We start from the raw sequence: 25970 nt of genomic DNA on the forward strand, positions 1-25970 counted from the left end.
CAGTCTGCAGCTTGTGGCTGCTTCACCCTTGCTAAGACCCACCTGGCCAGCACATTTGCCTGCAAGACTGACATTGATGGATCCTGCACACATTTGCAAGACTCAGTTGGTCCCTGAACTTTTGCTGAGTGGCCCAAGTGTTCAAGAGAGCTTACCACCTCTATGGAGACTGGTGCTCATCTCACAATAAAGCCACCATAACTTATAGTTACCATTCAACATGACCAATAGTTCAAAACTTTACTCCCAGGCTGCAGCAGGCAATAGCCATTCTGCCCATCTGTTAAATCAACTTGGCTAGTATGAGCTTCTACAAACCACTGAGGTGAAAATGCTCTGCCATACGCCAAAGTCTAAAGCCCTCTGCCACCTGTCCTAATGCATTAAAAGCCTCTCCAGTATGACTTTTTTCTTCTCATAATTCCAATTCTTCTGTTTTATTTCTCAATGTTAGTAGCCAGATTATCAAATTTTGGGGTCTCTATGGAGGTTCTCCAAATAATGTCTCTTTGCTTTTGGATTCTGAATGAATTGAGAAATAAGGTAAAAGAACAAGACAGATGAAATGTTCAAATATTGCCATTATTACCCATAAAACCTTAATTCAAGAAGCAAATGGATGTCTTCATACTGAATCCAATCCCACAGTAAAAGTTACAACAATGATGGAGCTCGAGTCCATGGGGAGAGTTTTAATTTGCCACATTTATTGGAGGTTAAGAAGGCAGTGCTCCTAGTTCAGATTAGCTTTATCATGCTGTACTGTTTCATAAATCAAAGAAATAGAATTTTTCCTAGTAATTTGGGATTCAGTAGGAATCAATGTATTTAACACCCTGTGAGAATAAGATATGAGTCAGTGGAATCTGTCCTTTACCTTTTCTAATAAAGTTTAACATGTCACAACCACCTTTCATTAATTATAGAAGTTTTTTTATTCATTTTTTGGAAACACTAGTTAGGTCTGTTTTAAATCAGCAGCCAATCAGTTTAGCTATTCCTGCCAACACCAGCTAGCTGGGCAAGATGGCTCACATCTGTAATCTCAGCCCTTTGGGATGCTTAGGTGGGAGGATTGCATAAGCATAGGAGTTTGAGATCAGACTGGGCAACATAGTGAGACCCCATCTCTACAAAAATAAGAAAAAAGTTGTTGGAGTGTGCCTGTAGTACCAGCTATTTGGGAGGCCAGGGCAGAAGGATCACTTGAGCACAGGAGTTTGATGCTGTGTTGAGCTATGATGCTGCCACTGCACTTCCGCCTGGTTAACAAAGAGAGACTCTGACAAAGAGAAACCTTCCAAACACCAGCCATGTTCTTCTTCAGGGCTGGTTAGACTTCTGGAGGAGTGGCATTTCAGCTTGGAAGATATGTTTTTTATTGTAGCTGTTTTCGTCATTGTGGTTGTTGGTGGTGTGTACTTGTCTATGTGTAGGTATGGCAATGAGGAAGGAAGAATTTTATGAGAACTATCCTTTTCTTTGGTAGTGAGAATGGTGCTTCAGTCATGGAAATGTGCCCTTGGCTATCAAACATATGAGATAAAATTAAAGGCTCTGGCTGAAGGTTCACAGGAGAATCAAAGAAAGAATAAGAATCCTTGAGGTGGGTGGCACCTGTGGCTCAAAGGGATGGGGCACTGGCCCCATATGCTGGAGGTGGCAGGTTCAAACCCAGCCCCAGCCAAAAACTGCAAAAAAAAAAAAAAAAAAAAAGAAAAGAAAAAAAAAAGAATCCTAGAGGAAAATAGCACTCTGAAATAACAGATTGAATATAAAAAAAAGTCTAACATTGAAAATTTGTAATTTGCTAAGAAAATGTGACTTAATCTTTTCTAAATAGAGAGAAAAGAAACTAAGAAAGAGCAGAGATTTAGAAGTATGATATCATATTTAAGGAATAAAATCTGTAAACAGTAGAGCAATAACAGTAGTGTTCAACTGACATAAATACTGAATTAGAGTCTTTTTTTTTTTTCCACAGTTTATGGCCTAAGGAATTTTGAACAACCATATAAATTTAAAGGACAGCTTTTTAAAAAAACTTGCAAACCCCCACTGTGATGGATTTTAAAGCTTATTATTATTTTTATTTTCAGTGAATAAAGACTATTTTATCCAGCTGTAAGTCTTTATCTTAAGTGAAGTCATGTTAATTCACAATCAATAATTATACCTAATAATAGAAAAACATATGGTAAAACTAAATGCAGTTAATTTATAGCATGTTACTCTAAAAAAATCCTTTGAAGCTGATTTTAGAATTAAAATAGGACTGTAAAGCAAAAGCAAGGACAAAATGCAGAGGGTGCCAAAAAATGTGTATACTCATTTTAAGAAAGGAAAGTTCTGTATTAAATTTGTAAAACTCAAGACACATTTGAGTTCTTCAACAACAAGATGTGCTCAATGTGACTTGTATTCATTTTTTGTTATTGGTATATGTTGACTGTTACAGTTTTAATAGAGTGTTCTTCCTTTCTTAAGATGTGTGTACTTTTTTTGCACCCTCTGTAAATTTACCAAGTTGAAACTCGCTGAAATTTTTTGCCTCCATTGGTAATACTTTAGAAAGAACTACTTTTAAAAAATACTGACAATTCAAATTAATTTTTGCATTTTGGGGAATTCATTAATTATGTTATTTAAACATTTTTTACTTTTAAGAAACTTTTAATTGCAAGTTTTGAATTATCTGTGGGAAATACATGATATGTAATTGACATTTATAGATCATCAAAACCAATACTTTTGGTTGTCTTTTGTATGAACTCTTTTAAAAACTCACAAATAGAAAAAGCTCAATTTTAATACTTTTTTCTTACTTTATAGGGTTGTAATAAAATTGAAAGAGACAATGCAACATTGGCCCAAGTGTTTTAATCAGATTGGTAGTAAGTTTTTACTTAAAAAAAAGCTATGATTAAATAAGTGAAGGGGGGGCGGAGACAAGATGTCTGACTGAAGCCAGCTTTCCACAGAGGCTCCTATCCAGAAGGAGAGTTAAAGGACAGAAATTTAGCAAGTAACCTGGTGGATTAGAGCTGCACCAAGAGAGAAGGCTGAAGAATGCACATCAACCACGCTGAGGTAAGTTGCCACCCCAAGGATACAAACAAAAGGTACAAAATCCATCACCAAGTGGACAGGAGTCCCCTCCCCCATGAGAACATCTTGGAGTGCCCCATAAACAAACAAGCAGAGTTCAAAGGTCCTCCCACTACAACCCAGGGGAGAGACCCTCTAAAAACTGGATCTACCTCCCCTACTAGGGTGCCACGGCATTCTCCTGCCAGGCATAAAACTGTATATATTCTCTACCTGCAAATCTGAGCTCCCAGCACTCCCCTCCACTCTCATTCTGAGGTCTGGAGGCCTGTCCCCTAAGAGTCCAGAGTCTTGGGTGATTTCTCGAGGGGTGTTGACAGGGCCTAAACTGCAGCTGGTCAGTGCCGACTCTGGGGCACGGGAGTGAGGAGAGGATGGTTGGCTGAGAGGGAACCACACCAGAGCAGCGTTGCCCCGAGGCATAGAGCAGCAGCCGTCTTTTGGCAACAATAGGGCTCACTCCTGGATATTCCAAAGCCACACCCCCTATCTCCCTGGGCAACCAGAAGGTCCGGGCATCTACTCGGGTGGCAACCACCACGGAACAGATCTGGGATAGAAATGCAGGCCCTGTGAGTAAAAGGTTTGCCTGAGGCGGTACCGGCCTGGGTGGAGCCCGGGGACTAGAAATGCACGCGCAGAGCTGGGAAGTTCTCAGGGCTGAACCAGAGGACTGCTTTACTGAGCCCAAGATGCACCTGGCCCTCAGGGGATCGTCAGCCTATAGACAAAGGAAGACAGGAGGCTAGAACTGACAGGTAACCGAATACAAACCTGCAGGAGCAAAGACAGGGCCTGAGGTGCAGACTCTGAGAACTCAAAACAGCCTCTCTTCTGCAGGGGAATTTAGCAGGGACAGAAACAAAGTTGTTCTGTTCTGTTCTGTCAGTAACATCAATCAGGGGTGGGGCTGGAACTGAGTGAACACCCCCCACCCTCCATCAAGCACCCGAGGTTGTCAGGCCTCACCTCCCCCTGCTAGATAGAGGCAGAGAGCAGCAGCCTGGCTAAGCAGAAATAGATTTCCTTGTGATTAAGGAAGGTGCAAACCCCTGGAGTATCTGGTCACTACAGGCAACCAGGTCACAGCCCTGTGGGGCTATCAGTGACTGGGTGTGACAGAGGTGCAAGGTGGGGAAGGAGGCATCAACCTTCCCAGACTGATCTATTTGCTGGGTGCGTCCACCTGACTCCACGGAGCACAGGAGCAAGCCATGTCTGAGTAGTCACCAGACCCCTGTCATCCAGTTGCCAGTGACCTTTTAAACTCTCCCACCTGAGACAGGTGCTGACTGAGACAATTGGTTTGAACCTTTTGAACTGAGCCTGAGGACTATTGCCCGAGAACTATTCAGGTGGTGCCCTGGGTGTGTGTCCTTTTCCAATTGTTGCCTGTGGGGAGGAGGGGTGACTTCATTGCTGGTATTTCTCCACAGCTGAGACTTCAACCCAGTGTAACTGTTTCACTAGGGTCGAACAGAGACCAGCTGAAAACAAGACAGAACCACTTAGCCCCAACACACCAAACAGGTCCCCAGTTTCTCAGGCCATAGCACTGTACGGGTCCTCAACAAAGCTCCAGGGGAAAAATCAAACGGTGTAAAACAATCATGGGGCAGAATCAGTGGAAAAACTCTGGTAAAATGAATAACCAGAATAGATCAACCCTCCCAAGAAAAGATATGGCAGATGTAACTGAAGATTCCATTCATAAACAGCTGGCCGAGATGTCAGAAATCGAATTCAGAATTTGGATTGCAAACAAGATTAATAGAATGGAGGAAAATTTGGAATTAGAAATTCGAGGAGCAATTCAAAAGTCGGAATTAGAAATTCGAGGAGAAATTCAAAAGTTGTCTCAAGAATTTAACGAATTTAAAGACAAAACCACCAAAGATTTTGATGCACTGAAGCAAGAATTTGTAGCCCTCAAAGGGCTGAAAATACAAACTTTGCAGCCCTCAAAGATCTGAAAAATACAGTAGAATCCCTCGGTAACAGAGTGGAGCAAACAGAAGAAAGGATTTCTGACATTGAACACAAAGCCTTTGAACGCTCCTAAACTCTCAAAGAGGAAGAGAAATGGAGAGCAAAAATGGATCATTCTCTCAGAGAGCTCTGGGATAATTCAAACAAGGCTAATATCCGCCTCATTGGAATCCCTGAAAGTGATGAAGTGGCCTCGCTAGGCACAGAGGCCCTTCTGCATGAAATTATGAAAGAGAATTTTCCAGACATGCCAAGAAATTCTGAAATTCAGATAGCAGACAGTTTCAGAACCCCAGCATGACTCAATCCGAATAAGACATCCCCCAGGCATATCATAATTAACTTCACTAAAATTAATATGAAGAAGAAAATTCTGAAAGCAGCCAGAGGGAAGAAAGCCATTACCTACAAAGGGAAGAATATTAGAATGACTGCAGATCTCTCTGCTGAAACTTTTCAAGACAGAAGAGGGTGGTCATCGACTTTTAATCTCCTAAAGCAAAATAACTTTCAACTCCAGATCCTGTATCCAGCTAAACTGAGTTTAATTTATGATGGAGAAATTAAATACTTTAATGACATTCATATGTTGAAGAAACTTGCCATGACCAAATCAGCTCTTCAGGATATTCTTAGACATATCCTCCATAATGACCAGCCCAATCCTCTACCACAAAATTAAACTCACTCAGAAACTTTGGATCAAACTCCAACTTCCACAGTGGAGAAAGGATTAAAAATGTCCACTGGACTTTCGAAAAACTTTATGCCCAAAATTTTACCAGACTTATCAATATTCTCCATTAATGTGAATGGCTTAAACTGTCCTCTAAAGAGGCACAGGTTAGCTGACTGAATACAAAAACTCAGGCCAGATATTTCCTGCATACAAGAGTCACATCTTACCTTAAAAGACAAATATAGACTCAGGGTGAAAGGATGGTCGTCCATATTTCAGGCAAATGGTAATCAGAAAAAAGCAGGTGTTGCAATTCTATTTGCAGATATAATAGGCTTTAAACCAACAAAAGTAAGGAAGGATAAGAATGGTCACTTCATATTTGTTAAGGGTAATACTCAATATGATGAGATTTCAATTATTAATATCTATGCACACAACCAGAATGCACCTCAATTTATAAGAGAAACTCTAATAGACATGAGCAACTTGATTTCCTCCAGCTCCATAATAGTTGGAGATTTCAACACTCCTTTGGCAGTCTTGGATCGATCCTCCAATAAGAAGCTGAGCAAAGAAATTTTAGATTTAACCTAACCATCCAACATTTGGATTTAGCAGACATCTACAGAACATTTCATCCCAACAAAACCGAATACACATACTTCTCATCAGCCCATGGAACAGACTCCAAAATCGATCACATCTTAGGTCACAAGTCTAACCTCAGTAAATTTAAAGGAATAGACATTATTCCTTGCATCTTCTTGGACCACCATGGAATTAAAGTTGAACTCAGTAACAACAGGAATCTGCATACTCATACAAAAACATGGAAGTTAAATAACCTTATGCTGAATGACAGCTGGATTAGAGATGAGATTAAGAAGGAAATTGCCAAATTTTGGAAGAAAACGACAATGGAGACATGAATTATCAGAACCTCTGGGATACCGCAAAGGCAGTTCTAAGAGGGAAATTTATAGCACTGCAAGCCTTCCTTAAGAGAATGGAAAGAGAGGAAGTTAACAACTTAATGGGACATCTCAAGCAACTGGAAAAGGAAGAACATTCCAACCCCAAATCCAGTAGAAGAAAAGAAATAACCAAAATTAGAGCAGAATTAAATGAAATCGAAAACAAAAGAATTACACAACTGATCAATAAATCAAAAAGTTGGTTTTTTGAAAAGGTCAATAAAATAGATAAACCTTTGGCTAACCTAACCAGGAAAAAAAGACTAAAATCTCTAATATCATCAATCAGAAACAACAAAGACGAAATAACAACAGACTCTTCAGAAATTAAAAAAATCCTTAATGAATATTATAAGAAATTGTATTCTCAGAAATATAAAAATCTGAAGGAAATTGACCAATTCTTGGAAGCATGTCACTTTCCAAGACTTAGCCAGAATGAAGTGGAAATGTTGAACAGGCGCATATCAAGTTCTGAAATAGCATCAACCATACAAAATCTTCCTAAAAAGAAAAGTCCAGGACTATATGGCTTCACGTCAGAATTCTACCAAACCTTTTAAGAGGAATTAGTATCTATATTACTCAACCTGTTCCAAGATGTAGAAAAAGAAGGAAGACTACCCAATATGTTCTATGAAGCAAACATCACCCTGATCCCCTAACCAGGAAAAGATCCAACAAGAAAAGAAAATTATAGACCAACATCACTAATGAATATAGATGAAAAAATATTCAACAAGATCCTAACAAACAGAATCCAGCAACACATTGAACAAATTATACATCTAGACCAAGTCGGTTTTATCCCAGGGTCTCAAGGCTGGTTCAATATAAGTAAATCTATAAGTATAATTCAGCACATAAACAAATTAAAAAGCAATGACCATATGATTCTCTCAATTGATGCAGAAAAAGCTTTTGATAATATCCAGCATCCCTTCATGATCAGAACACTTAAGAAAATTGGTATAGAAGGGACATTTCTTAAACTGATAAGAGGCCATCTACAGCAAACCCACAGCCAATATCGTATTGAATGGAGTTAAATTGGAATCATTTCCACTCAGATCAGGAACCAGACAAGGCTGCCCCTTGTCTCCACTGCTCTTTAACATTGTAAGGGAAGTTTTAGCCACCAAAATTAGGGAAGAAAAGGCGATCAAGGGTATCCACATAGGGTCGGAAGAGATCAAACTTTTGCTGTTCGCAGATGATATGATTGTATATCTGGAAAACACCAGGGATTCTACTACAAAACTCTAAGAAATGATCAAGGAATACAGTAGTGTCTGTGATTACAAAATCAACATTCATAAATCGGTAGCCTTTATATATACCAACAATAGTCAAGCTGAAAAAACAGTTAAGGACTCTATTTCATTCACAGTAGTGCCAAAGAAGATGAAATATTTGGGAATTTATCTAACAAAGGACGTGAAAGATCTCTATAAAGCGAACTATGAAACTCTAAGAAAAGAAATAGCTGAAAATGTTAACAAATGGAAAAACATACCACGCTTGTGGCTGGGAAGAATCAACATTGTTAAAATGTCCATACTACCCAAAGCAATATACAATTTTAATGCAATCCCTATTAAAGCTCCACTGTCATACTTTAAAGATCTTGAAAAAATAATACTTCATTTTATATGGAATCAGAAAAAAACCTCGAATAGCCAAGACATTACTCAGAAATAAAAACAAAGCAGGAGGAATCACGCTATCAGACCTCAGACTATACTATAAATTGATAGTGATCAAAATAGCATGGTACTGGCACAAAAAACAGAGACGTAGATGTCTGGAACAGAATAGAGAACCAAGAGATGAGTCCCTCTACTTACCGTTGTTTCATCTTCGACAAGCCAATTAAAAACATTCAGTGGGGAAAAGATTCCCTATTTAACAAATGGTGCTGGGTTAACTGGCTGGCAACTTGTAGAAGACTGAAACTGGACCCACACCTTTCACCATTAACTTAGATAGACTCTCACTGGATTAAAGATTTAAACTTAAGACATGAAACTATAAAAATACTAAAAGAGAGCGCAGGGAAAACCCTTGAAGAAATCAGTCTGAGTACATTGGATACTTATAAGAAATTATGGTATATGGTGAGTATTTTATGAGGAGGACTCCCCAGGCAATTGAAGCAGCTTCAAAAATACACTACTGGGACCTGTTTAAACTAAAAAGCTTCTGCACAGCCAAGAACACAGTAAGTAAAGCAAGCAAACAGCCCTCAGAATGGGAGAAGATATTTGCAGGTTATGTCTCCGACAAAGGTTTAATAACCAGAATCCACAGAGAACTCAAACGTGTAAGCAAGAAAAGAACAAATGATCCCATCGCAGGCTGGGCAAGGAACTTGAAAAGAAACTTCTCTGAAGAAGACAGGCGCACGGCCTACAGACATATGAAAAAATGCTCATCATCTTCAATCATCAGAGAAATGCAAATCAAAACTACTTTGAGATATCATCTAACTCCAGTAAGATTAGCCCATATCACAAAATCCCAAGCACAGAGATGTTGGTGTGGATGTGGAGAAAAGGGAACACTTCTACACTGCTGGTGGGAATGCAAATTAATACATTCCTTTTGGAAAGATGTTTGGAGAACACTCAGAGATCTGAGAATAGATCTGCCATTCAATCCTATAATTTCTCTACTAGGTATATACCCAGAAGACCAAAAATCACATCATAACAAAGATATTTGTACCAGAATGTTTATTGCAGCCCAATTCATAATTGCTAAGTCATGGAAAAAGCCCAGTGCCCATCGATCCATGAATGCATTAATAAATTATGGTATAGGTACACCATGGAATATTATACAGTCTTAAAGAAAGATGGAGACTTTATCTCTTTCATGTTTACATGGATGGAGCTGGAACATATTCTTCTTAGTAAAGTATCTCAAGAATGGAAGAAATAAAAAAAAAAAAAGAATGGAAGAAATAGTACCCAATGTACTCAGCCTTACTATGAAACTAATGTATGGCTTTCATATGAAAGGTATAACCCAGGTATAACCTAAGAATAGGGGGAAGTGGGAAAAGGAGGAGAGGGAGGTGGGAGGTGGGCGGAGGGAGGGTGATTGGTGGGATTACACCTACGGTGCATCTTACGAGGGTATATGTGAAACTTAGTAAATGTAGAATGTAAATATCTTAACACAACAACTAAGAAAATGCCAGGAAGGCTATGTTAACCAGTGTGATGAAAATGTGTCAAATGGTGTATAAAACCAGTGTATGGTGCCCCATGATCACATTAATGTACACAGCTATGATTTAATCATAAAAAATAAATAAGTGAAGGAAATTCTGGATTAAGTAAAATTAAACAGGTATTTCTATTTTAAATATTGTGGAAGTTTTAAAAATGTTTCTAGACATTAAATAAATATTCAAGAGATAAGCATATTTTTCAGTGAGTTTCGTTTGATTATGGAATATTTGTTCTCAGAGTATGTCAAGTCTAGCACTATGCACACAGTGTGTAGCTGTTATGTTATTTTTATTTAGAAATCTGTGAAGAAGAAAAAAGGGTCCTAGATAACTTGCAAACTAAATGTTCACTGTCAAGTGTGGTAGTCTTTTTTTTTTTTTTTTTTTTGAGACAGAGTCTCATTTTGTCACCCAGGCTAGAGTGCCATGGCATCATAGCTCACAGCAACCTTAAAGTCTTGTGCTCAAGTGATCCTCTTGCCTCAGACTCTCGAGTAGCTGGGATTACAGACACCCACAACCTCCAGCTTGTTTTTCTGTTTCTAGTAGACACAGTATCTTGCTCTTGCTCAGGCTGGTCTCCAACTTGTGAGCTCCAGTAATCCACCCACCTCAACCACCCAGGGTGCTAGGATTACAGGTGTGAGCCACCATGCTTGGCCAAGTGTGGTAGTCTGTAGTGTCACTTACAAATATCCAATTCTCTTCATATGTACTAGTACATTTCCTAGCCAGTGAGTTTTGAGTGGAAGTGATGAGAGTTACTTCTAGGCTGGAGGGTTTAAATATCAAAGCAGACTCCTTAGAGCTTTTTTTCCACCACTCTCGGTGATTCCAGATGGTGGTTACTTGTCATCCTGGGTCTCAGAATGAGGAGAGCAGAAGTGGAGCAGAGGAAAGCAGACCGTCACAACTGACTTTAACTGGCCTAAAGCATAAACAAAGGGGAAATATTTCAACTCTTTTAAGTTGCTGAGATTTCAGACTATTTGTTATCACAGCATAACTTTACTTATACTGGGAGCTATGCCAAGTAATCAAGAGTAAATTTTACTTTTAAAACTGGAAAATAAGATCTTCACTATTTAGTAGAAAGAAAACTAGGTCAATACCAGAGATTTGTTGGTGGCTAGGCAGATTAGAGGGGAGAAGGCAAGGCTGCAGAGATGGAGCACATTAACCATGTTGGCACAAATGATTGGGGGTGATCTCAGCTACAGAATGAGCCACCAGGAAAGGCATGAGACAGTCTTAGTCAGGGAAGCTTAATGGCTGTCAAGAACGCCCAACATGTCCCCAAGCAGAAGGACTGACCATAAAGAACAAAAGGAGAGGTTATTTACTAGAACAGTACTTGATCATTGTCTAAGCAGATTAGGTAATTAACCCCTTGGAATAGGAAACAAGTTCATTGAACATGCAATTAATTAAGGTGAGGCTGCACTGGAGAAGGGTGGGGCTCTAATTCAATGTGGTTGGTGTCTTTATAAAAAGAGGACATTTGGGATAAACGCATACACACAGTGAGGAAGCCATGTGAAAATGAAGGCAGAGATTGGGGCAATACTTACACAAGGAACACCAAAGATTACCAGAAAAACCACCAGAAGGTAGGGGAGAGGCATGAAACAGATTCTTCCACACAGTCCTTAGACGGAATCAATCCTGTTGATACTTTGATCTTATTAAATATTCTCCGGGAATATCTCTAATTTTGGAGGCTGGGGTGGAGCTGAACCTATAGATGACAAATAAATGGCTCAAAATTAGAAGAATAGTGTAAAGGAGCCAAGTGAGTCATTACAAATTGAAGATTTTGTGACTGGCTCTAGGGGATGGAAGAATAAATTTTGAAACTGACATTAGAAAGATGAGCTTCTATTGGTATTGCCATGTGCTAACTCTCTAAGATACAAGCTATTGGTTTTAATATGGTCATGGTTCTTTCTTTTATTTTTTTCTTTGACATGGAGTCTCACTCTGTTGCCCTGAGTAGAGTGCCATGGCATCATCATAGCTCATAGCAACCTGAAACTCTTGGGCTCAAGTGATCTCCCTGCCTCTGACTCCCAAGTAGCTATCACTATAGACACCCACCATGCCTGGCTAGTTTTTCTATTTTTAGTAGAGACAAGGTCTCACTCTTGCTCAGGCTGGTCTTAAACTCCTGAGCTCAAACAATCCACCTGTCTCAGCCTCCCAAGGTGCTGGGATTATGGCGTGAGCCACTGTGCCCCAGCTGGTCATGGTTCTTTCTTAAACTTTAGGGTACTTGGTTGCACATTCTGGTTTGGGAGTTCTTCATGGATGTCTCTTGCATCCTTATGGAGTTGGGCTGACTTGACAAAACAAGGTCACTTATGGCATGGTTATGAAGGCACATATATCAGTTTTCTCAAGATGCTACAACAAAGTACTATAAGCTTTGTGGCTCAGGCAAAGGAAATTTACCGTCTCACAGTTCTGAAGGCCAGAAGTCCATGTCAACAGGGTTAGTTCCATCTGAGGACTGTGAGAAAGAATCTGTTCCATGCTTTTCCTCTAGCTTCTTGGTGGTAATCTTTGATGTTTCTTGGCTTGTAGAAGCATCACCGCAATCTCTCCCTTCCTCTTCACATGGCCTTCTCACTGTGAATGTGCGTGTTTGTTCTCAAATTTCTCTTTTTTATGAGGACACACCAATCATGCTGCATAGGAGCCTGCCCTGCTCCAGATGACCTCATCTTAATGTTCAATGACTCTATTCCCAAATAAGGCCACATGCTAGGGTACTGGGGGTTAGGACTTCAACAGGTGAATGTGGGATGACACAATTCAACCAATAGCAGCATGCATCAAGGGAGAGGTTGTTTCTCTCTCTTTACCTATATTATCCCCAATTTTTGTTTTATTTGGCCTCTTACAGAATTATTTACATGTATTTTTTACTTTCCTGGACAGTTAACTTTTAAAGATCAGACAGACACCATGCTTTTAAAAATTTGTCTAGGTATTTGTCTATTATCTATCGCAAAGTAGGGTAGTCATATCTTACCTGAGGTAGAGACTGCCATCACTTTCTAATTGCTTTCTCTTTGCTTCCTACATTTTTGACTTACCTATTCCAATTCATCCTGCACAAAATTGCTCCCTCTTTAGAGAATGCCCTTCACCAAGTGGTCCATCTGGTAAACTCCCATTCACCCTTCAAATCTCAGGTCAAGAACTAGTATCACCAGTGCCTTCTATGACATTCTGCAGCAAAGTTATTCGGCTGGCTTGTCTTTACTCTGTATAACATTGCACATATCTATGGTGATCGTTAGACACTCAGTAATTGTTTAAGTGAGCACTGGAATTAATTAAATGAAAGATTTATAAGGCAAATCCAACAAGGTAATTTTAGGGAATATTCAACTCTTCCTAATTGCACTGCTGAATTAACTGGGTCATACTTTAGAATGGTCTTCTCCTATCTGCATCACTTGTAACTCTGAGGAATTGCCCATACATTTAAAAAAAATAAAATTTGTACACAACACAGTATCAACATGCAATTTATAACTTTTTAATCAAACTAAGAAAAAACCTGTAGGGCCCTTGAATCTTGTTTAAAATAAAGACTGGCATTCTACTACTATTATCAATATAACTACCCAGAAATGCCATTAGCATCACTTGGCAAATCAGAAAACTTCTGATGAAAGAAAGACTCTGGAATGAACCACACCTTAACAATCTAGGCCATCATGATGATGATCAGGTGTCAACTCTTTGGGTTAGGCACATGAAAGGAGAATAAATGACAATCAATTTAACCGAGTGGACTAGGAGAGCGAGTGGAGCAATTCAAGAATGTGCTGAAAGCAATTTGAACAGCTCCCTAGCAGCATCATTAGGGACAGGAGAAAGTACTGTTGCTAGCAGAGCCAATTTGCATGTCTTGGGGTTTAGACCATGAAAAAGTGGATTATGTTGCCTGTAAATAAATGCTAACAGCAAAGTCCAAGGGCAGCCAAGCCTTCACCCTCTACCTGCCACCCAGTCTTACGCCATCGCTTCTCATACACGCTTCTCCAAAAAGTCATCTCCATTTGCTGTTTACATTTTCAATTCCCCTTTAGTTTCTTTCATTCCATTTCAGTCTGGCTTCTATCACTGCAACGAAAGTGAAGTTGTTTTTCTAGGTCATCACTGACCTCTTAACTGCCAAAACCCATAATGTGTTTCTGTCTTTGTCTAATTTAATCTTCTGTTGCATTTCACACTGATGATGAGGCCTTGAAGCTCTTCATCTCTTGGTTGTCTCATATTCCTTTACCATTCTCCAGTTCCATCATGAGCTACTATTTTTCTACCCACCCTGTAAGGGTGGATGGATCTGCCAAATCCATCGGTCTTCTCACCCTCACTGTCTAATCCCCTCCTTGGTTAGTTATATCAGCATCAATTTCTGCTCTTGCACCTGCTTCTGACTTCTCCAAGCCTCAAAATTTTATATCCTGTTATTCATCTTTACCTGAAGGTTTTACAGGCACCCGAAACTCAACTTGTCTAAAATTAAACTCAATATCCTCACCTATGATTTATCTCAGTTGGTGACCCCAACAGTCCTCCAGGAGTCTAGGACCACTTTCTTGTTCTCTATGTCTGAACACTTCCTAATACTACCAATTTAAATTTCTGAACTTGTCTTCAATTTGTCCCCACCTCTCCATGTCTACAATCACCAACTTAATTCAGGCCTTCTACCTCTGATCTGAAATGTTGAAAAGCCTTCCAAACCTTTCATAGTTTCTAGTTTTATCTTTTTGAGACAGTCCTCCAGATAGCAGCCTGTTATCTAACTAAAACATAAGTCCAAATATGTTGTCTCCTCCCTCATGCCCACTGGGGGCTTAAATCCCCACCTGGGGATCCTTGAGGCTTGAGCAACCAGAGTATTCAGAGGATGTAAAGAGCTCAAGAAGTGGCTGCTAGCAATTCCAATATTTTAGAAATCTCTGCAGCTATAGTAGTGTATACTTGCTATACACAGTATAATGTTTCCCACCTGCATTTTTACTCATATCCTGCTCCCACCCCAACCTGGGTATCTCTTCCTCCAGGAAATCCTCCTGTCACCTTCCCCAAATTCCTTGCCCCTATGCCTTCTAAATACAGGATGAAAATACCTCTCTTTGCATTTTCCACCTTAGTATTGTAAACACCGTAGGACAGGAACCATGTCACAAATTCATGTTGCACAGAATATGACATAGTAGAGCCTTGATAGATGCATGGTGAAGATTGTCGTGAATGGGGCAGTTGGGGGATCCCTGGCAGGATTTGGGACCTAGATAAGTAATTATCACACACTCCGTTACAATTTTTACACAGGCGAAGTCAGGTCAAAGTGTGTTTATGTAGGAAACAAAGGAAAGGAGGGCTATCTGAGGCATATAGCTGTGAAGGTGAAGGGAAAATCTATTCCTTTGCTTTGTGAGACCTCTCAAGCTAAAGTAAATAGGCCTTTAAAATGTGTATAAGCTTCCACAGGGTCACTTTCTTCCCATTTGTGGGGAGCAGACTGGGACCGGCAGGGCCCCCACTGCCTGGGAAATGCTCAGGGAGTGATCCCCAACCACTTCTCCTCCTTTAACAACATTCTTTTCTCACCTGCCAGAAGTCATGAAGCCCATGCATACTTTCCATGGTATTGGCAAACACACAGTTTTTCCTCTTTAAGGTTGATCTCTACCCCATGTGTTAAGATTTATGCAACCTTGTTAAGATACTGTAGAAATCTGTTTCCATGCTTCAGGTGCTAGCTGCAGCCATCAGCCGTGTTAGTCCTCCTGACACCGTCCTATCTCTTGTCTCCTGTCTTTCTTGGCTTTATTTCTTGATTGCCCACCATTTTCACTCAGGTCTACTCTCTCTCCTCATGCTGGGTCACAAGACCATTAAGTTATATACCAATTTGCTTCCTCATGAGAGCAGTGTGAATGAATATCTTGGTTCCTTCAGAGACAGCCCTGCTTCTAAGAAGTGCTGGATCCTACGTTGGAAGTCTTGGGTGAATATTTTAATATATAAGACATGTAGTAGATATTTGTCTATTGATTGATTTTTTTTATTTTCTGGGTTATTCTGCAAAGGAGTTGAGGCTAATTATGATAAGAATATATATAATTAATAAGAAAATATAAACAAATAGAAGGACTAAGGAAATCATAGGGCCAACCTAGTCACTTTACTGATTTATTACAATTTTCATTCTTTCATTCATTCACCAAAGTTTTAGTGGGTAACTACTATTACTAGCCATATATTGGGTTCAAATTGGCTTTGAGTTTCTTGAGAAGTCAAGTTAAAGAGGGAAATATGATTAATTGCGTAATTCTTATTATTAGACAAGAGGAAACATAGGTTCCGTGAGGAAAGTAACTTTTTCTAGTACTAACCTTGGGAAATAATGCTTGCATGGCATTTGACGTAATAGACAATGTTTTAGAAGCCAAGGCCTTCAACAACTTAACAGTGCTAAACATAGGCACTAATTTTATTTTTATTTTTTTTTTAAGGGACAGTCTCACTTTGTTGCCCTTGGTAGAGTGCTATGGCATCACAGCTCACAGCAACCTCCAGCTCTTTTGCGTAGGTGATTCTCTTGCCTCAGCCTCCCGAGTAGCTGGGACTACAGGTGCCCGCCACAACGCCTAGCTTTTTTTTTTGTTGCAGTTTTGGCTGGGGCCGAGTTTGAACCCACCACCCTCGGTATATGAGGCCGGCGCCCTACTCACTGAGCCACGGGTGCCACCCCATAGGCACTAATTTTAAATGTTATAATATATGTACTAGGTAAAAGGGGCTGTTTAAGCAGATTTTAAACAGACCAGAGACTGATATACATATGGGGATCATTATGAAACTTTTGAAATATATGAAAATCAACAAACGTAAAATCTACGTGTATGGAAAAAAATGAAGCCCTTCCAGCAATACTGAGAAGCTGAGCAAACTGAAGCTTGCATGGGTGAATTAGAAAGGATGTTGTAAACTGTGTTTCTTGGAAGTGATATAATGGACCATTACACAGTCTGTCTCAAAACTTTTGTAATGAGCTGTGTATAACAATTGTGTATATGTAACTAATAGGTTTGTGGTAGTTCAGTGCAAAGAATAGCAAACTAAGGAAATCTGGGATCTGTTCCACTCTCACAAGTAATTGAATGAATTATTTAGGTTCTTTGTGTCTTAATTATAAATTGGTAGTTTTATCATAAATACTATGATAGTATTACCAAAGAATAAGTTATAAATATTATGATAATACATGTACAATCCCACCCCTGACCGTGCTGCTATAAGAATTAAACCATGGTATACATAGAAAGTGCCTTGTAAATTACTATAAAAATGCTATTTTTATAGAACTATGAGCACTTTGATGGTAATAACTGTATTTTATTTATTTCTGAACTCCGACATCCCATTTCTTTGCCACAGCAGTAGGCAAACAACATGTGTTTATTAATAAAGTAGGAAAAAAGAGGGGGGGGAGAGCAGAACAAAGCCCTGTCTTACACATCTGGAGGTTATTTGACTACTCAAATTTCACTAAATGATTGAAATTCCACTTTTCTGTGTATTAAAACTAGTTGTCTATCTATGGAGTCAAAGGTAATGAAAAGCACTAAGAAGCTGTACCTTGTTTTATGGCAAGGCTGGAAGATCCCTCCAGGGGTGATAGAGAGTAGTTTCAGTCAACAGGACTCCCACTCAGCCTGGGGTCTGCTTCCTCCTCTGGTAAAAACTCAACTGACAAAACCCAATGTGCGGTTTAAGTAGCAAGTTGATGCAAAGGTGGTTTTTGAAATACTGTCTTTTTTTTTGTTTGTTTGTTTATCCTGCATATAAAATTAAAACTGATCATTCTGGAAAATTTGGACTATCTATAAAAGAAGAAAATTAAATCACTCAGAATTTGAACATTTGAAAGTAGTCATTTTTAACATTTTGGTGATTATCTTCCAGTGTTTTTTTTTTTTGTAAGAATGAATACACGCACGAATTTGGCATAATAATATATGTCCTATTTTGTAAGCCTTAGTCTCCATATGATTAAAGGTTCTTTCATAAAATGATTTTTAATGGCTTCCAAACAATTCAATTAAGTCAACAATAATATTAATTGCTAAGATCTACTGAGCACTTGCTGTGTAGTAGAGCTATAAATACTTAAAATACTTATTTAATCTTCACAGTAACTCAGCAAGGTTATTTTAACATGAGGAAGCTGAGGCTTAAAAAATTTAAATAACTTTCTCATTGTCACAGAAGTAGTATGTGACTTGAACCCAGATTTATATCACTGCAAATACTAAGGTCTTAGTCACTACGCTCTACCAGCTCATGTGTGGACATAAGAGGGATTATTTAACCAGTTTTTTACTCTTGGACATTGAGATGGTTGCTAATTTGATGATATTAAAAACATACTGAGATTAAGAATTTTTTGGGAAATTTATATACATAAGGAGATTATTTCTATAAGCTTCATTGCAAGAAGGAAAATTGCTCAATCAAAAGGACTGGATAGTTTTTTAAAAACTTTTTATACTTACCATCTAGAAATAGTTTAACAATTTATAGTACATAGTTTCCTAAAATCCCCTCAACCTTAGACATTGCCCCTTCTTCAGTTTTTGGTATAAGTTTTCAAGGTATTCTAGGAAAGTAATCACTCCGCAGTTTTAGAGAAGGAGAGGATTGTCCTTTTTGAAAAGAGGGAAGACGAGGTCCTGTCTATGTCTACATGGGATTGTATTTGAGAAGTTAAATCAATAAATAGTTTGGTGAGTATTAAAACCCTAAAATCAAAATGATTTTGAAAATGTATGTTACAAGAACTCTTCACTGTGAGTTTTTTAATTTAAGAACTTAAATTAAGTTCCTAAAGACCCTAAGAGGAGGATTTACTCCGCATTGGTTTGAGGGGAATATTAATGGCAATGCATTCTCTTTGTGATACTATGTGTTACTCTGAGATTATATATATATATATAATATATATGTTATATATGCACAAACTTCTTAGAAAAAGGTGATTTTTTTCAATGCTTCTTTTAGTTTTGTTTCTTTTTTTTTAGAGACAGAGTGTCATTTTTGTTGCCCTTGGTAGAGTGCTGTGGCATCACAGCTCACAGCAACCTCCAGCTCTTGGGCTTAGGCAATTCTCTTGCCTCAGCCTTCCAAGTAGCTGGGACTACAGGCACCCACCACAACGCCTGACTATTTTTTTGTTGCAATTTGGCTGGGGCCAGGTTCAAACCTGCCACCTTTGGTATATGGGGCTGATGCCCTACTCACTGAGCCACAGCCCACCCCATTTCTTTTAGTTTTGGAAGGTGTAAATTATGATATTGTTGTTTGATCTTCACAAAACTATTTTCAACCTTCTTTAGATATTGAGGTCAAAGGACAGAGGAGGCAATATTAGGTAAAAATCACGGAGAACTAAAGACGAGGAAGGAAGACTTGGATTTTAGCCCCAGCTCCTTCCTTAATCCTTGGGTAAGATTCTTAACCTCTTTTGGCTATGTTTTCTGTTTATAAAATACATTTCTACCAATTAGTCATTTTTGAACTATTATAGGCATTCTAAGAACATTTGATTCAAATTTTAACATTTAAAAGGTATTTTTTACTATTAAAAAATTCTGTTGGTACAAACTAACATAAGGGAATCAAACTAGATTTGTTTGCCTGTGTGCAGTATAAAACCAAACACTGAAGCACCTGGTTTTCACAGGGATACAGGTTTATTGTCAGGCAGCCAAAACAAGGAGATAGGAGTCAGACTCAAATCTGTCACCCCCACCTGTGGGTTGGGGCAGGTTTTATAGTCAGAGGGAAATGAAGTGTAATCTAGGTGGATCTTGCAGTGGGGGTGATCCTGAGAAAGGTACTCTGACTGGATCCTGCCATGGGGTGATGCCAAGTCTTGATCTGATTGGATCCTCGATCCTGCCATGCCATGTCCTCCTCTTAAATCTGTCCTTGCTCCTTGGTCTCAGCACTTAAGTTCCATCCATGATTGCGTGCTTAGTTCATCTGGGCATGCTTAGTCACAAGACCTTCCATCTGGGGGTCCGTGGCAACTGAAAACTTACAACTTGGTAACATAAACATTGAACCTGTTCATCTGATGCAGTTACACTGAATGTTAAATTCCAAATTTTCTTATATTTGAAACAACTCACACACTGTAATGTCAATCTCTCTTGTGTAAACCCTGGAATGCCTTACCAATGGGTCATTGACTAAGAGGAATACAATTCTTCTGGAAAATTCTGAAAATTTCCTGCAGATTTGAACCCTGACCCACTTATAGGAAACTATATAAATGAACATACTGAGTGTCATCAAAGAAATGACAAGCAAGACACATACCGAACTGGCCTGCTTCCATTTACCACAAATCATCAGTGGCATTGTCCTAAGAGACCACTTTCTGTATCTTTTCCTGAGAATGCATATGGCAGTATGTTTAAATACAGTACAATCTCTGTAAGTTGATTTCCCATGGGACTGTAACAAACTGGTCAACATAGGGAGGAGGTCAACATAAGGAACTAGGCTTACTGTACTAAGTAAGCTAATGTACTAATGTAGTGTACTAATGCACATGGTGTATGTCAGTCTATAAAAATTAGGTCAACGTAAGGAGGTGGTCAACTGTGGAATTTCTACCGTACTTTTCTTTTGTATGATTGCTATCTTTGTGATAAAGTTGGTATACATTTTTGGTGCTTTGTGTTTAACTTCTATGTTCATGTAGACTGTATTTTTTAGATGAGGTGAAGTAATTACCTCTACAACTAGAAATGGATTGCTGGTTAAAAGCAAGACATTTAAAAAGCAAATGTGAAGATGGAAATTATAATATCGATCAGTCTCACATTTTAGAATAGATGTGCTGTATTGATCAAGCCCAGAATAAAACAAGTTGTACTATAAAGTACTAAATGCATCTTTAAATTTTATCGATCAAACTGACAGGGTATGCAAAATGAAAGCAATAAGCAGAAAATTCTCTTCAAAGTTACCATGATACAAGTTCATTTGTGTTTGGCAATTCAGGGTCTCAATGGATTGTAGCTACAGATTAAAGTGTCAGTAAAAGAAATGAAAACTTAATAGCACTATGATCTTTTAAAACCATCATTTATCATTGGAATTTGCTTTGATGCTAGTAAGAATGTCCAAATCTTCAATGTGATTGTTTTGCAAGATATTCCTATGTTCTGTGGGAAGTTATAATACCATTTTGAAGTAAAATTTGGGGAATATGAAGATAAGGATTCTAGATTCTTTCATTAATGTTTTGCAGCTCATCCCATCAAGATGGCATCTATTTTCCCACCTCTTGATTCTGGTCTTGCCTTTTAATTTGCTTTGACTAATAGAATGTTGCTGAAGTTATGTTGTATGGAAGCTAGATTGCCAGAGCCTTGGAGCTCCCTCCTTGGAATGCTCTGGCCAACATGTAAAGAAGTTTAAGGATTTTTCAGGATTATTTCTAACAATATGGGTCTAAGTTCTAGAACCTAGAGGAGCTCATGTTTATTTGGCAATTCAAGGTCCCAGTGATTTACAGCTGTAGATTAAACTGTCAGTAAAGCAGTGAAAACAAAGTTTAGACTCAAAATACAAAATAACATTAAGCCAGTTGTTTTGAAAATTTAAGGAAATATCTGATAAAATGATTTTTCAGGTATCTGGGATTTAAAAAAAAGACACCAATGAACAATTCATAATTAAACAATATATGTTTGAAAATTATTTTTCCACCAAGTGATGCAGCCTGAAGAATCTGATTATTGATTCTCTCTATAACAAAAACCTATGAATTAAGAAATGCTTGGGGATATCATTACTTATTAAATATTGAAATGTCACTTTTCTTTCATATACTTTGTTTTTCTCAAATGTGGTAACTTGTGTTTAAGAGAGCCACCAGTTTGCTCAACTCGACAGATTTATATGCCATTCTTCCATTGAAAGGTAGAGGCCATTCCTTCCTCCCTCTGGACGTGGGCAGTTCTTAGTACTTGTTGGATCAATAGAGTATGTTGGAAATGATGTTGTTAATCTGAATTTCTGAAGCTAGATTGTAAGACTTGCAGCTTCTTCCTAGGCCTTTTCGAATGCTCACTCTGGGTCCTTTGGGCCACCATGCAAGAAATTTTACTCCCTGCTTGTGTGGTCTCAAGGAGAGGCCCTGCACCTACATGGAAAGGGGACACAGCTGAGCCCACCTTCTAGCTGTGCCCTCCAAAGTATTAGACATGTGAGTTAAGTCACTTTGGCTGCCCCAGACAAAGCCATTTGTCATTCATGTAGTACCATTGACAAGGAACTTCAGTTAAAGCCAGATAGAGCAGAAGAATCCATCAGCCACATTCTGCTTGAATTCCCGACTTTCAGGAATTGTGATTTTTAAGCCAGTAAGTGTTATGATAATTTGTTACATTGCAATAGATAGTTAGAACACAGAAGAATAATCTGAGATAACAAAGTAGGCTATTAGAGAATTATTAACACTGCCAACTATTTATTTTGTGAATCAGGTGACAGATATGAACAATATAAAATACAGAAATAAATTGGGCACTGTATATTTGATTCTAAGACCACAACTAACACTAACAACCTCCAATTTTCAATTTCTTTGCATTTATAAAACAGCTTTAGTGTAATCATTGGTTGTTTTAATAAATACATATTATAAATTTGAATTAAGAATAAAATTTTCTTAATACCACTTTTATCTCTAATAATGCTCTATTTGGAATATTCTATCTGAAAAATAGTTTCTGAATGTTAAAAACATTTGAAAACAACTGGACAAATACTGTTTCCTTCTAGCTCTAATATTTACAAAGTATATCACTGTGGCTGTGGTAGATTTTGGTTTGAGCCACAATTTTTGTCAGAGGTGTCAGAACATTTTTCCTTGTGTTCAGACAGGGCATTTTTCTTAAGAAGAATAGCAGAATCTCCTAAAAATGGCAGCTGCCCTAATAGCATACATATATCAGTCCACAGATCATATCATATAAGAAATGTACATTTAGGGCGGCGCCTGTGGCTCAGCGGGTAGGGTGCCGGCCCCATATGCCGAGGGTGGTGGGTTCAAACCCAGCCCCGGCCAAACTGCAACCAAAAAATAGCCGGGCGTTGTGGTGGGTGCCTGTAATCCCAGCTACTTGGGAGGCTGAGGCAAGAGAATCGCCTAAGCCCAGGAGTTGGAGGTTGCTGTGAGCTGTGTGAGGCCACGGCACTCTACCAAGGGCAATAAAGTGAGACTCTGTCTCTACAAAAAAAAAAGAAATGTACATTTATTCTCCATTTAATTTCTATTTGAACACCTACTCTGCCAGCCTGGTAGAAACTTAGCTGTGATCAGTTTTCCCCTTTTAGCCCCCCTTTCCTTGGATGGCATTTAAGATTTGGAGAGCTTACTTAGTTCTACGCCTTTAGGACTGAAGAGGATTTTGATCACAGGTGCATCTCTGAGATGCCCTTTTGCCCTGTCTTATCCACGTATGTTATGGGTTGAATGTTTGCGTTCCCTCAGAATTTTTGTGTTGAAGACTAATCCCCACTGTGATGGTATTTGGAGGAGGAGACTTTGGGAGCTAATTAGGTTTAGAAGAAATCATGGAGATGGGACCTGACCCCCTTCCATCACCTTGGGATTAGTGTCCGAATAAGAAAAGGAAGAGAGACCCAAGCTCACTATCTCTCTTTGACCAGGTGAAGACACAGTGAGAATGTGGTCATTCACAACCCAAGGTGGGGGGCCTCATCAGACACTGACCCTGTGGGCATCTTGATCTTAGACTTCCAGCCTCCATAACTGTGAAAAATGAATTCCTATTGTTTGGGACACCTAGTCTATCACATTTTGTTTTGGCAGCCCAAGTCTGACAACTAAGGCAGTGTACTCTGTTGTGGATGCAGCTTCATTCCTGTCTGAATGAGGCCTTCAGGTCTGGCAGGGCTCTAGGCTGCTTCACACCTCGCTAAGGCCCTTGGGAATCATACTGCTGCTCTCATATCATGCTGAGATCTGTAAGGCTCTGTGGAGGCTGTTAGGACCCTCTTTTGCCAATTCCTAAGGAACTGCTCAGAAAAAAGGCTTCAAGTCTCCTTTGAGCTAAGAGTCCACATATTTACCTGGGAGTTTTGCTATCTCAAAGGATCTCGGCTCTAGGAAAAGAGTGCTACTTTCCTCTCTTTTGGATCCACTCATTTCTCCCTCAGTTTCCTCCACCTCCCTGTGCCAAGGAATCTTGTGATAGTTGGGAGCATAGGTGAGGGGAAAGCTTTACTTTGTTTTCTCTCTTTCTGTGCCATGAGTCCTTTTCTACAGAGATTCTCTGCCTTTCTAGGTTCATGGTGTTCTTAGTGTGCCATATTTTTCATGGCATCCTTAGATCAAGGCAAACAAAGAAATAAGCAAAAAAGTAAATAAAATACCTAAAAACTAATTGTGCCATTTAATAAATATTAATAGGTTCAAACAAGTTAATAGTTAGTAGTTTGGTGCCTGACAGTTCAAAAATGTAAATATCCTATAATACTCCTATAAGTTCATGATGGCACCTGGGGAACTGTGAGTGTAGGTTACTGAAACAAAAAATCCAAGGAGATTCCTTCTTTCTCTGCCATTAATATGCTTTCCTATACACAAAAGTTCAGAAGGGCCTATTTGTGTGATTGGCAGTAGTAAATGGTGGGGTTGTGGCAGAACAGGACTTCTCGGAAGGTAAATGACATAAAACAAATGGTTCAGGCAGAAGATCAGTGCCATTGTTAGTATTATGGGAAGAAGGGATTTATCATAGGAAAGGAACAGAGCTTAGAAGTGAAGTTTTGGAAGTGGGTGATGAGAAAGATGGAGACTCACTAAGCAATCTGTTGTATGGGTGATGAGTCAGAGACCCAAGAAGCCAACCATGCAGCTAACAAAGGGCAAGCTCGTAGAGAGGTCTGCGGAAAGCTCTTAGCCCTATAGCTCCACAGCCAAGAGTCTGTGGCCACTATTGGTAAGCAAGACCCAATTAGAGAAAAAATATGTCTATGTGTGATGAGGGAAAAGCAGGAGGAGAGCTGAACAAATGAAGAGTTTTATTTAGAAATGTTAGGAGAGAACGGCTTTCTCAGATGTCTAAGCATAGAGCTCAAAAAGAGAACTAACATCCCTGGATTCTGGGGGCTGGGAAGTTCTATAGTCAAAATAATAAAACTAAAAATGCTCTCAAGAGGGATTGCCTGTCTTGCAATCATTTGTGCTTCTTTTATTGTCATTTATTAATGTTCTCAGCAAGAATGATTGGCATGTCACTTGACATGAATGAGGGAAATTGGGATAAATAGTATGAGGAGATTGCTTTCTTCAAGTTTATAAATATAGGAGGGAAACTTCACACCCACTGATGGTCACAACACAGTTGGTTGCAATACTGTCACATTGCCAGACATATTGAGTTTGAGTTCTATTTGAAACTGTCACAATTAAAAGCCACTGGGCATAGAAAGAACTTGCCATTCTATATAACTCAATTCTGACCTTAGTGACATGGGCATATTGTAGTGTAGTGTAGAGATGACTTAAGTGTTCATATCTTTAAATTACTTTGTTAGTACTAAAAGGTTGGTAATCTGATGGCTTTATGCTACCGTGAACTATGATGATGATTTTGGGGTGGTTAAAAACCATAGACTGCAGTTCTTAATGCATAAAATCTGACAAATTTGAACAGAGTCTGTAGAAGAAGTGTTCTGAAGTGACTGAAACTGGACCCACACCTTTCCCCACTCACAAAAATTGATTCAAGATGGATAAAGGACTTAAATTTAAGGCATGAAACAATAAAAATCCTCCAAGAAACCATAGGAAAAACACTGGAAGATATTGGCCTGGGGAAAGACTTCATGAAGAAGA

The sequence above is a fragment of the Nycticebus coucang genome, chromosome 12 (assembly GCF_027406575.1).
Source record: "Nycticebus coucang isolate mNycCou1 chromosome 12, mNycCou1.pri, whole genome shotgun sequence".
In the NCBI taxonomy this organism is placed as follows: domain Eukaryota; kingdom Metazoa; phylum Chordata; class Mammalia; order Primates; family Lorisidae; genus Nycticebus; species Nycticebus coucang.